Source organism: Hemiscyllium ocellatum, chromosome 30, assembly GCF_020745735.1.
Source record: "Hemiscyllium ocellatum isolate sHemOce1 chromosome 30, sHemOce1.pat.X.cur, whole genome shotgun sequence".
NCBI classification, from domain to species: Eukaryota; Metazoa; Chordata; class Chondrichthyes; order Orectolobiformes; family Hemiscylliidae; genus Hemiscyllium; species Hemiscyllium ocellatum.
The window spans coordinates 32,843,923-32,856,029 of record NC_083430.1 but is presented as its reverse complement, the minus strand read 5'-3'; the positions used below and the strand labels follow the sequence as shown (position 1 = coordinate 32,856,029).

Here is a 12,107-nt window from a genome sequence, read left to right as displayed (position 1 = left end):
TTTTAGTGCTTCCCTCTCCTTGGTGTTGAGGTTGTGTGTTTGTCTTTTCCTTGCTATCAGAGGTACAATACTTTGTCTCACATTTTGTTGTGTCTCTTCTGTCAGTCCATTGTTCCTGAGTGTGCATTTTAGTGCTGCTAGGAAGTCTGCTGTCTTGGCGTCCCTGTGGTTGTAGTTGAGTCCCTTGGCCAGGATTGTTCTTTCAATGTCCATGAGCTGTCTGTAGGAGAGGTTTCTAATCTAGGAGTGTGTTGTGGTGTCCTCTCTGTTGTGTGTTAGTTTGGGCATTTTTTCTTTTAGTGCCTTTTTTTGCGGTGTGTGGCCCTGTTCTGTACTATGGTGATGGCCTGTTCTATGGCCCGGGTCCATTCCTGATTGGTGGTTTTTGAAATAAACAATTTTTGGCGTGCAATGTCTTGTCTGTATTTGTGTAGTCTGTTGTGTGCGTCTGTCATCATTACCTGGATCATCCTGAATCCATTCTGTCTGGCTGTGTCCCAGGCTTGTGGGTTGTTGACTGGTGGTCTGTATCAGACACATGCTGGAAAGATTCGATTCTTTTGGCATTCGTGCAGGAACCGGAGTTGTTCGTATGTGGCGCTTAGGTGGTTGGCACAGGATTCCCATTTCTTGGCTTGTCTTAGCATCTCTCGCCCGTAGGTGTTCAAAGTTTGGGAGAAGATTTGTAGCTCGGGTGCTCGTTGTTGTGGTTCTATTCACCGAGCTGGGAATTTATGTTGCAGATGTTTCGTCCCCTGTCTAGGTGACATCTAGGTGACATTGATTCAATCAATAAGCACATCGACCTGGACCCAATATACCGGACACTGCAGCGGACAGCTGGAACTGACAACCGGAAGCGGCAGGTACAAATCACTATAAATACCGGAGGAAACATCACAGAAGCGCTTCAAGGAGGGTCTCAAGCACTGAGGATGTCACCTAGACAGGGGACAAAACGTCTGCAACACAAATTCCCAGCTCGGTGAACAGAACCACAACAATGAGCACCCAAGCTACAAATCTTCTCCCAAATGTTATTGGTATTATTTTCTTGTACAATGCATGACATTTTCACATTAAAATTCATTACATTTTCACAAAAAAAATCTCTCAGTGTCCTATAGTTTACATAGAAGCATAGAATACAAGAGAACCTCAATAAGGAAATAAAGGGTATCTTCTCCAATATGTAACTACTAAATCTTGTGTCCGAGAAAATATTCTGTGCCCTTTATGTTTATAGATAATAATTTTTAAGTTGCCATTATGCAGCGATGCCAGTGTTTGCATAGGGTGGACATAGTTGAAGCTTTTTAACTAAGTTACCATTAGCATCCGACTTCCAGCAAATTGGGAACCATTGGATGTGATTATCTCCATTGTTCTTGCTGTGCTCAATCCCAAAAGAAGGTAAATTGATGCAGAATTAATGTCCTTAACTGGTAAACTATTTGACAAATACAACGATGATAACATTAAAATTATTTTGATCAAGGCTTGTTAGTTTTATACTTGCCTTCCAATGATGGCATTGCTAGTAAAACTTTGTTTATGAACAGCCTTGAAACATCAAAGCTATCCAATCAGTTGCCTTAGGTGCAGAGTGCTTTGTATGGTCATACATTAATGATCCAATTAAATGACTTTTTAACTGCACAAACATGTTAGTCTTTGCACAGGCCACTCCAGAAATGTGTGATTTATGAAAGGCATAAATGTAATTTTAAAATATTGCTCAGTATAATTGCAGCTAAGTAATTAAATTAGCAGTAAACTGAGGAGTGATGGAATCATGATGTTTTACTGGTCTATCCTCCTGTAAGGCACTCCTTAAACTCTCACTCTTTGACCAAATCTGACCTCTTATCTCCTTATGTTGCTTGTTGTTGACTTTTGAATGATAGGCTTTTGTGAAACGCCTGGGATCCTTTACAATGTTAAAGGTACTGGATGCTATATTTAAAGTAATTGGCAAAAGAAGCAACAAATACATAAAGGAAAATTATTTCACGCATTGAAGAGTTTGGATCTGGACTGCATTGCTTGAGAATGTGGTGGAGATAGGTAGAATGGAGACATTACAAGAAATTTAGGTCATTATCTAAAAAAAAGGAAGAATGTGCAGCAAGATATGTAGCAGCATGAGGTAAGATGCTACTTTAAAGAGCCCATGTGGATGACAGGGCAAATAGGTTTGTGTTATAACCATTCTGCTCTATAGAGGCATAGAGACACAGAGATGTATAGAATGGAAACAGACCCTTCGGTTCAACCCGTCCGTGCCAACCAGTTATCCCAACCCAATTTAGTCCCACCTGCCAGCACCCGGACCATATTCCTCCAAACCTTTCCTATTCATATACCTATCCAAATGCCTTTTAAATGTTGCAATTATACGAGCTTCCACCACTTCCTCTGGCAGCTCATTCCATGCATGCACCACCCTCTGTGTGAAAAAGCTGCCCATACATGCAAGTTGTTATTTTATGTTGTGACATTGAGATTTATTAAATAAAACTTGACTGTATGATTACGCTAAGACTATTAATTTGCAGCAATGTGTTTACCTTGATGTTCATCTGTAACTGTGGGATATAAGGGTGTTTCTGTGCTGTGCATCCCTATGACTCCATATGAAATTACATTCTATCCTCTCTTATGAAAGAGCTCAAATTCCTTCATCTTCACATCATCATAGTCACATTAAGTTGACATTCCTTCAACATCATATGTTGTGTTCTTAAGTCAGCATAGTGTCTACAATCATGTATTGGGAAGGAATTTGTCAGTTCCTGAAGTGTGAGATTTTAAAGCCACCAGCACTACTTTCAGGCCATGAATTAAACTGCCAATCAAACACTGCGATCAGGAATCATCTGGTCATTCTGTGAACTGTGACCTTGTATGTTGACTGTAGGCTGCCTGCATTTGGTATTTGAATGAAATTCTGAACATGCTGCTTTGGAAATGTTGGCTGTTCTTGTGTTTTATACTTAGTGGCAAACTGGGTGGAGTGGAGGAGAAATACTGTTCGGATGGAAGTTACGTGGCTCTATTTTCTAAGCAACCATAGGTTAAATTCGTAATCCAGACAGATAACAATGTTTATATTTGCAGGTCAATAAGACGTACATTTTAGACATGCGTATATTTCTGAGAAGGAGAGCTTCCAACTTAGAAAGAAAAGTGACCACAAGCTATAACACAAACACACAGTTAGTGCCAAAAGTACAGTCACTATTTGGAAAGTTCAAAAAATAGGCTTGGTCTCTCCCTCCATGGTTCCTTCACGCTTAGTTGTCATCTGCCGTTCGTTTATGCTGTAAAACGTCGAACACTGTCCTATTTGAAGAAAATCTACTGGAAACCCTCGATCTACAGTGAACCGTTGTGCTGGGAATCCAAAGTCTCCATTACATGTCAGAACAACAGTTATTTAACAGTCTTAATTACATTTAAGACAACAAAAAAATGTTACAGCAGAGTTGCGGGGAAAGTCCAGGTTTGTTTTGTCATTCGCATGGATATTCACAATTGTGGGTGTTTATTGGTTCCAATTTCCTCCCAGCCATGTGTGAGGATTTTGAATTGCCTGTTTGGTGCTATAATCCCAGGTTCCGTTCATTGTCTCTCCCTTTGCTCCATGTATTGGACTTGGCAACACCGCCAGAATGCAAATACATGGCATTGTTGTGGAGCGGGCCACTCGCTCCAGACAGGAGGGGTGGCCACTGGACTAGACATCAGAATTCAGCGGAGGACAATTCTCTTTAGAACGCAGCACGGACAGCCGTCGACTTTTACAACCACAAAACACTCATTGCAACCGAGGATGGACGCCTACTTAAATCCTAATGGATGCAGCCGACATTGACCGCGCCTCCTCCCCCCGGCGCTGCAATGGTAGAGGTAAAGTCGCTGTCTTGGTACCCGATACAATTGTGTCACTGGTGAAACCTTGCACAGGATGACGCGGTCTGGATGTGTGAATTACAAGGGAATTCCTGTCTTCTGACTTGATTTGAACCGAGCACCTTTTGCAGCTTACAAATATTGTTTTCCCCCCTTTTATCGTTTCATTTTCGCTCGGGTAAGAGGCACAATACTTTTTATCTTTTTTTGCTAAAAACAATTATTGCATGATAAACTTGCATGAATTGTATTCAGATTGTCAGATTTGGAAAGCAATTGTCACGTTTATTTATTTCACCTGCCCCCCCCAAGTATCAACGAAGACAATACTACCTCTACCATATCTCCCTGTTACGGCAGTCACATAACCGACCGGTTTATTGTAATCCAATTGCTGTCAGTTCCATGAATGTAGGACAGCGTTTCCGATTAATTCAGAAGCGAGTCAGCACATTATATTTAAATATCACAGGGCCAACTGGTAGTAAGCAGGGAGATTGCGAAGAAGTAATTGCAAAAAATGCAGGCTTTTTAAAATTAAAATTGAAGCTAAAGTTTAAAAGAAATCGTTCCTCCTCCCCACCCTCCAACAAATTATGTTACATGGAATAGCTCCAACTAAAATTTGAGTTCTCCTTAGTGACTGTGTGGAAATCACATGCATTTGTACATCATGTGATTTAAGTCTCCCCCCGCGTGTGGTGCTGTGTTAAATGGAGAGAGAAAAAGAAAAAAAAAACCGCGTCAGGACATATTTTTATAACCGCGTCTTGGCGTTAAGGGTCTTTCCAGATCTTGAGGGAAGTTGCTTCGTCTGACTAGTTGTATTATTTTATCTCGGGATGTTGTAATCGTCTGTCCTGGACATAACACCGTGTTCACTGCCCGTCACTTCGTTTAATTTTAATAGACTTTTGAAAGCAATCTTTGTGTTCACGGTACTGCAACTGGAAACGACCTGATCCCAGTGCTGACGCGACACCCTTTTTTTATTGCGATATGTCGGAGTTATTTTCTTCCCCATAATTGGCATCGCCACTGCACACTGGAACTGTAAATATTGGTTCATTCCACATTTCCAGCTGTTTCTCGAAACTCAAACTTCCCCCACACGCCCAGTCGATTTTCCTTGTAAATATTTGTTCTCGGATGTGAGCTCTTGAGGCCAGAAATAATTGGGATTTTCCTGGGAGGTCGGTTTCCTGGAAAAGTCCGTCAGTTAATTTCCCATTTCCAAAAAAAAAGGTTCAGTTTGGACATGTTGCTGCCTCGGCGGATATGCTCTTGAAGCAAATACTGGGCCAGTGTAACTCTCTTTACCTCAACCTGTTTGAGGTAATATTAACATTATTATTCTGTTAAGTCGTGCTCTGTTTGTTTCAAATAGTTAGCAAACCTCAATTATTGTACAGTATCTGAAGAGTTTTGAGAGTTGTGATAAATGAGTCTTTTAAGGAACCAGATTGTAGAGGTGAATGCAAAACACTGAAAGGGGATTTCGTAACAATGTTTTATTTAATGCTTTTTGGCATCTTATTACACCCCTGTACTGCTTCAAGAAAGCATCTCCCCACCACCACAAGTGATGGACACCAAATGCTGGCAACTGGTGACGCCCACTTCCCTTGAACATTTTTTTTAAAAACGAATGCCTCAGAAGCTTCTCTGGCAGAGGTACATTAGAAGTTGACTTGGTATTAGAGGAAACACGCAGCAAGCCCCTATATTTGAACTACGCAATGATTGATCTGCTAAACATTATCCCTAAAATAGATTATCCAATGTTGGCTAGGATAGCAAGGATAACTTCCCCTGCTATTTTTCAAAATAGTGCCATTCAATCTTTAACACCCTCCTCAGTGGATGTTGCTTTGCTTAATGTCTGCTCTGAAAGATTGTACCAATGACAGTGCACTTTCTCAGTATTGCATTGTTGTAGTGGCATAAATTTTAAATATAGCTTCCTGACTTACAATCTGGCACTGTGTTTGAGGTTGCTGGTTAAATATTGCTTAGAAAGGATACGTGTAAAGAAAGCTGCAGGATTTACTTGTCTTTTTCCAATGTTTTTCAAATTTCTAGAACTATAGGCTTCACTTGGAAGCCCGCTGTCTTTTGGAGGATATTTTTAAAACGCTGAGTGTTTGATTAAGCTGCCTATGAGTTGGTGCATTCTAATGTTGTTTTGAAATTTTCTTTCCTGAAGAAAGCCCACCATTGTTTTGAATGCTGGCCCCATTTGTGGGGAGATCTTTTCCCACACTCACTGACCCGTATACAGGACAGGGAAATATACTTCTGAGACAATATAAAGGTAATTTGATGAAAGGAACAACTGTAAAAAGAAAAGTATAATGCAAAAGTTATCTTTGTGTTAAAAAACACGCAACACCAGGTTAAAGTCCAACACATTTATTTGGCAGCACTAGCTTTCGGTGTGCTGCTCCTTCATTAGGTGGTTGTTGAAAGATTAAATTCCATCACTTGACTTTAACACATCTGGATAAGAGGCACAGATGTTTTGGGCACTTTTTAAAATGAAATATCATTTTTTATAAGAATATTTGCTTTTCTTTTCTAGAATTTCAGATTCTGGAACAGTATGCAATGCAAGGAAATTGATTCTTACGTTGACTATTTTCTCCCATGGGATTGGCATCTGGGTGATGCTACCTGGCATGATTTAGAAACTGCAGGATATTGGTAGAAGTAGTGTGTGTTTTTACTGGACTTGATTAGAGAAATTCTGGGTCTGTGATAGCTTTGACTTTTATGACTACCTTCCCCATTGCTCACGGGCAAGAAATCTCGTTGAAAACCAGGGCACATTTCATACCTGAATTGCTTGACTGGTGAAACTAGTGAATATCTGAGATGTAAAAATCCGTTTTGAGCCTTGAACTGTGCTGCATCAGCACTTCTCAGCAAGACAATTATAAAGTTGCTAAAATTGTTCTTGGTGTCCTTGAATTAGAGAAATCGAAGGTGTGCAAGTAAATGTGATTACCACAATTTCTCTCTTCTCCCCCATTGTCAGTCGCTTGCTAACACTGGCTGTCTAAATATTCACCTGAGTAAAGAGTGACCATTGACATAGTGGAGGGTGTGAAGTACTGTACTTCAACAGAAGGTTAAACTATAAAAACCTCTGCCATGATGCTACAAAAAGAATGTGTCCCAGCTGATAATAAACAATGATTAATGGAGATCACAAAGACACATATATAAAAGATAGTCACAGAGATGTACAGCATGGAAACAGACCTTTCAGTCCAACCTGTCCATGCCGATCAGCATTCCTAATTGCTCTAGTGTTATTTGCCTATATTTGCCCCATATCCCTTTCAACCCTTCATTTTCATGTACCCATTCAGATGCTGTTTAAATGTTGTAATTGCACAACCATCATCACTTCCTCTGGCAGCTCATTTCATACACACGCCACCCTCTGTGTGCAAAGATTGCCCCTAAGTTCTCTTTTATATCTTTCCTCTCATCCTAAATCTGTGCCCTCTAGTTCTGGACTCCTCCACTCTGTGTAAAATACCTCACCTTATTCTATCCATGCCCCTCATTTTATGAACCTCTGTAGAGTCACTCCTCAGCCTCTGACATGCCAGGGAAACAGCCCCAGCCTAATTAGCCTCTCCCGATAACTCAAACCCTCCAACCCTGGCAACATCCTAATAAATTTTTTCTAAATCTTTCATGTTTTACAATATCTTTCCTATAACAGGGAGACCAGAATTGCACACAGTATTCCAAAAGTGATCTAGCCAACGTCCTGTACATCGCAACACGACCTCCCAACTATTACACTCGATGCGCTGACCAATAAAGGCAAGCATACCAAACGATTTCTTCACTATCTCATCTACCTGTGACTCCACTTTCAAGGAATTATGAACCTGCACTCCAAGGTCTCTTTGTTTAGCAACACTCCCCAGGACCTTAGCACAACCATCATCACTTCCTCTGGCAGCTCATTTCATACACACGCCACCCTCTGTGTGCAAAGATTGCCCCTAAGCAGTAAGTGCATCGTCCCTGCTCTGATTCACCTTTCCAAAATGCAGCACCTCACATTTACTTAAACTGAACTCCATTTGCGATTGAGCCTTGATTTATATTATCAGTTGACACATTACTATCACAGTGAATTCAAGGAAAGGCAAATTGGCAAAAAAAGTATCAAATTTTTTCACTAAGTTGTTCTATTCCTGTTATAATTGTTGAGTGCTTTTTGAATGTATATTAAGTACAACACTAGCTCATCCAGCTTGCTCTATTTATAACTTCACAGCCAGGATCCATTCAGATAATTTTCATCTATTTCCTTTCCAGCTGTTTTTGACAATGTTCATTGGTAATGAAATTGTGCAGAGGTGGGAGTATTAGTCTGTCATAAGCAAAAATTGAGCACTGTTCTTTGAAAATGTGCTCCATAAACTGAGAGAAATGAAAACTTGTCAGGAGGAGAGATTTTTATTGGAACATCACAAGAACACCTTTTTTTATTTAACTGGAGTGGTTTTACAGAATATTTTCTCTATGGTTATAGCTCTGCTACCTGATATCCATTCATAATTGCAATGAAATAGTCTACAATTATTGTTATAGAGAACAGTCCATTTTTGTCCACAAGACCATTTAGAATGATATTCAATTTAATAAACTTGTTTTTAGAGGCACTTCTGTGGCAGAAATGTTTTGTGTGAAAGTGCCTCAGCGACGAGAGCCTACCATGAGGTAGTATCATGCTGTTTATTAGAAGCAAATTTGGTGTGGATGCTAGAAATCTGAAATAGAAATAACAAATACTGAAGATATTCATCGGGCCTGACCACATTTGAGGACAGAAAAACAGCTGTTAACTTTGAAGTAACTAAGCTCAAAACATGTAACATTCTTTCTCTCTCCACAGATGCTACCAGACCTGCTGAGTTTCTACAGTGTTTTCTGTTTTTATTTTAGTATCATACTGTGTCTCTGGAGTAGAAGTGGAATTTACAACTTAGATCAGGGCACAGTTACTGACAGTTATAACTGAGTCCACCATGTTGCTGGAGACAGATTGTGTTGGAACAAAGGAGCCATATTCAATGAATAGAAGTCTCATTTATTTAGTTTTGTGATTTAACTGGATATGAGTGTGTGTGTTTATTAGAGAATCTGTTCAACTGATAACTATACCCTTATCCTACCAGACTATAATTATGTCAAAGTCTGTACTTTTGATTGGGGTTTTATTCTTTTTGATGGTTGAAGTTGGGAACAAAAGGTGATTTTTGGAATTTCAAGAGTTCGGATCTGAATAATCCCATTCTTTAATTGTGCTAATTCGTCCTAAGTGTTTTGCTTTATGCATTTTAAATCGAACAGAAGTGGCACTTGTGGCACAGTGGTTGTGGGCCTGCCTCTGGGCCATGAAACCCATGTTGAAGTCCCATCTGCTCCAGAGGCGGATAATAACATCCCTGAACATGTTGACTTAGAAAATATATTAAACTGCTTTTTTGAGTGTGCTTATATCTTTTGACCCAAAGCCTATATCCCAACTGAGAAAATGTTCTTATGAGAGCCCTAGTGCTATCTCACACCAAACTGAGGTACCAAATTTATTTGTTTTTTTTGTGTGTAAAAATAGTAATATCCTTTTTTGTTTTATTTACTTAAGCAAAATGAAGTAAAATTTATAAACTGTCATCCACTCGCTCCAATTACTTTTCTTCAGTTTAGTATCACTCTGTACCAATAGAAAATGATGGACAAGTAAGTGATTAGCTACTGTTCGTCTTTTGCTGTTCTCTACTCACCCTGGAGGAAATGATTGTGAGTGATCCAGTTTGGCATCAGAGCTATGAATCCGGGTATTATTTGGAAGTCTCTCCTGTTGGACTGATGTTACCTTGTCAGAATTAGTGCAAAGCCCATTGATCTGTATCAAGGAGATTTACACCACTTATGTCAAAGTGATGTTAGTAGTGGTTATAAGTTAGAGGAAACTCCTGCCTGAATTGCTGGGTTTAAACACAGAGTTGAATGACAATAGTTTGTAAATAATAGATATTTGGGGCAATGAATAGAAACATCAGAAGTAACAAATTGCAAGATGTCTTATGCCATTGTCATTAGCCTCCCAGCCACAGTAGCTCACCATCATCTGTTCCATTGTGAAGAATTCTATTTGTGCTAGTAAACCAAATTGAAGAAGCTGCAGAAAGTTTGAGACATACTGCAAAGGATGGTGAGATTTATCTTCCTGCACACACTCACTCCCCCACCCACCCACTTCACCATCCAACCTGTATTCTCTATATTTCTTTCTGTACTTATCTCTAATTCATCTTATTTATTCTCTGCTCTTCCTCTGCTTTTTTCATTAAGGAGACAGTTATCCAGTGAATTCCCTGATGAGCTGCTGACCTCATCATTTGCAGCTTCCTCTCCCATTAATATGCTGCAAAACTACTTTTTCGAGCTGAGAGTAAAGAGAAAAAAAAAACGAACAAATTGGGTGTACCATGAGAGACCCTGTTCCAGCAAATTCTTAGCAATCCTTTTCTCTCCCTCTGTCGTTCTGCTATACCTTGATGTGCCCATTGTGACTTTCTATGCCCCAAATTTATGGCACTTTGTCACAAAGCTGCATATCTTCTTTAAAGGATATTGTGTAGGGGTGACATTGATTTTTGTTTTTGCATTATATCTCAGGGGAGGGTGTGTGATATTGCCATTACCAATTAGCACTTTTTGTTGTGGAGCGTAGGAGACTGAGGGCGACCTTATAAGGTCTATAAAATCATGAGAGGCATAGATAAAGTAGATAGCAAAAAGGTATTTCCAAAGGTGGGGGAGGGTTTAAAACTAGAGAGCATAGATTGAAGGTGAGAAGGGAGAGAGAGAGAAGGGTCCACAGGGACAATTTTGTCACAGAGGGTGAGAGTGTGTCTGGAATGGACTGGTAGAGGTCAGTATGGTGTTGTCATTTTAGAAACATTTGGACAGGTACGTGGATGGGATAGATACAGAGGGATATGGGCCAGACGCAGATAAATGAGACTAGATTAATTATGAGAACTGGGCAATATGGACAAATTGTAAACATCTATACACTATAAATGACAGCCTTCTCTTTGTTTAATTAAGAATGTCCCTGGAATAGTTCTGTTTTTAAAAAAAAATGCTGTTCATTCACCTAGTTCCATTCTCAACTTCTTCCAGAGAAGAAATTTAATAAATGGTGTTACACTGTGGCTCAGATCGTAGCACCCTGCACTCTGAATAACCAGGAACTAGGTTCAAGTCTCACTACAGAACTTTAATGCCACCATTAAAGCTGACACATCAGTGTGGTGCTGAGCAGTACTGCTCTATCAGAAGTGTCGTCTTTCAGAAGAACTGTTAAACTGAGGCCCCATCTGCGTGTTCATCGGGATGTTAAAGATTCCATGGCACTCTTTTGAAGAAGAGCATGGGGTGTTATTCCCAAACCCCCCATCAACATCACAAAAACAGATTATCTGGTCTTTATCACATTTCTGTACGTGGGAGTATGCTGAGTGCAAATTGGCTGCCACATTTCCTATGTTAAAACAGTGATTACATTTCAAAGTACATCATAAAGCACTTGAGACGTCTGGTGGTTTTGTCAAATGTTATATTAACGTGTGATGCAATTCATAACATTTGCATTCATTAGTACCATGTGAGTCAGCAGTGTGTGAAAATTGTAACTTAAGGAAGTGTTCCAAGAGGTTGTTAACTTTGACTGTTCAAAAGTAATATTTATGTTTAATACTGCCTACAAGCAAGGGCAGGAATTCTTACAATTTTTTAGAAATAGATCTCTTAAAGTGTTAAAGATTCACCAAACAGTGGTCTGGAGGTTACAGTCAGGTTGGAGACAGTGGGGGGAATTGACAAAAATGCAAAAGTAGGCTTCATGCAAAATGCTGTTAAGTTGTGTAGGGGCTTGGGGAGTGTCACAAGAAGTGCCGAGTAGTCCTGTGCAATGAGGACGCTTGAGGTTCTCTGAGCTAGTAAATGCAGGTTAACGTTGGAGTAAGGCTCAGGAAATTTCTGGAAGTTGAGGGAAACCTGAGAGTGGATGGAACTTCAGTGCCACCGAGAGTGAGGATTGCAAAGCCCCTGGATGTACCTGCGTAACATTAGAATTCTGGGTGAAGAAG

General features: G+C 39.9%; 1 protein-coding gene across 4 annotated transcripts in view; it reads left to right on the top strand.

Annotated features, from left to right (window-relative positions):
* The first annotated feature begins 3,924 nt into the window (after positions 1–3,924).
* The window catches only part of pkib (protein kinase (cAMP-dependent, catalytic) inhibitor beta), a 120,455-nt gene continuing 112,272 nt past the window's right edge, over positions 3,925–12,107 (top strand). For 2 of the 4 annotated variants that reach the window (XM_060847354.1, XM_060847352.1), the window contains exon 1: positions 3,925–4,093. The gene's annotated coding sequence lies outside the window, so the exon portion shown is untranslated. Of the gene's footprint in view, positions 4,094–6,193; positions 6,230–12,107 lie in introns of those variants that run through there. The other 2 variants (XM_060847351.1, XM_060847353.1) reach the window with 2 other exon arrangements.